Genomic DNA, 1,855 nt, shown 5'->3' with positions numbered 1-1,855 from the left:
CTAAGGAAGAGGAAAACCTAGAGACCTAAAGAATCCCTCAAAGTGCAGGAAAGCTATCTTCAATCACACCTCCTCAGCTAGGTCCCTGTTTGAAACCACCATCACTAAACATATACTGCATTCCCTACTGTAATCCCCCTAGCCTTGAATGGCATGAACTGGCCTGGGCAAAAAAAAAAAAAAAAAAGAGGGACATTGTCAGGTTATATTTGCCAATGAAGTCTGTAATGTTTAGCACAAAAAAAGATTGACAATAAACACCAGCACCCAACCCCTTCCCCTGCTTTTTAAAATACATGTTGGTTTCACCCCAGACTGTGAATAAGGTCACATCATGTGTGTATAATACCAAAGTGTCAGAGGCCTTGATTCATGAGCAATGGCATATCCTTCTCTGTTGGCATCACATCCTCATGTAACCTACAGCAAACTGTATCTGGATGAAGTACTTCCACACTCTATCCTGAGAGCAACATTTTGTTGTTCTCAGAGCTTTCTTCTGGCATAATTTACCACACAGGAGGAAATGAAGCTCCTCAGCAAAGGAATTGCATGCTTGTGAATTTCTAGCTCTCTGGAAAACTAATTATGAGAAATTCTTGACTCTGTGTCTGCCGCTGAGGCATATTGAGGATTGAAATCATTAGCCGTATTTCTGGAATGACCAGATCAAGCCCACCCCTCCAGGAAGCTTCCCAACCTTTGCCCAGGACTCACTGTGCCTTCCCCATGACCATTTCATTCTTCCCATTTGCCAACGTGGCCGAAGGCTGGCATCGTCTTGCCTAGGTCTGGTCTTAGTGTGTATTTCATTGTCCCTCTGAAATATCCTCCGCAGCATTGAGAACATGACTGCCTCTGAACACAGTATCTTCTGTGGGAATATTCCAAAGGCAATTGGTGTAACCACAACACTGGTGACATCACAGAAAATTCTAGGGTTCCCCTGGATACAAGAGATTGTCCAGGGAAGTGACTACTGATGATGTCACTGGAAACTACAATGGCCAACCTGCTAACGAACTCACTCCACGTTGACCAGTTTCTGAGGTGCTCTTTCCTGGAGTCTCTCTTTGACCCAGCGTGTACCTCTTGGTACCTTTTCCTTCCAAAGCTAGAGATTTCTCTCTGCTTCACTACAAAGTGGTTTGGATGGGGAGAGTTAGTTAGGGCCTTGGCATGGGTACCTCATCTTTGTTAGGACCTAAAGTTCTAGAATCCTTGGATGAGGTAGATTTTTCTCCAATATAAATCAACTTCTGGAGTCCATTCATGTAACATACAATAAAATTTCCCAGGTTGCCCTGTTTCCCAGAGGCCCAAATCCTTTCCTGTACCTTCAAGTTTATGCAAGTTGGATTATATTTTTTATTGTGCACATGCCTTGAGAGGAGATTTGGTTTCAATATATTCAGACATGTGTTTTCCAAAATCTCTGTTTCAAAATCCCATTAATTTGCAATGGAAACTCTCTTGTTCTTGGCAATAGATTAACTCAGGTACAGGGGAACATCAAATTGTAAAGTTTTTGTCTCTTCTTCAAAAGTAAAAGCCTAAAGAAGTACACTGTAGCTGTCTTCAGACACACCAGAAGAGGGCGTCAGATCTCATTACGGGTTCTAGTGAGCCACCATGTGGTTGCTGGGATTTAAACTCAGGACCTTTGAAAGAGCAGTCAGTGCTCTTACCCACTGAGCCATCTCACCTATCCCGATAATTTTTTTAAAAAGCTTCCATAATTTGTCTTGGGCTACTCAGCTGAGAATTCCAGGCAGTGGTCCAGAATAAAATCCGTCCTAACCAATAGTTACTGAAAGCTTGCTTCAAATTTGGCAAAAAAAAAAAAAAAAAAAAA

The sequence above is a fragment of the Mastomys coucha genome, unplaced genomic scaffold (assembly GCF_008632895.1).
Source record: "Mastomys coucha isolate ucsf_1 unplaced genomic scaffold, UCSF_Mcou_1 pScaffold10, whole genome shotgun sequence".
Lineage (NCBI taxonomy): Eukaryota > Metazoa > Chordata > Mammalia > Rodentia > Muridae > Mastomys > Mastomys coucha.
Note: the sequence above shows the minus strand (reverse complement) of the source record.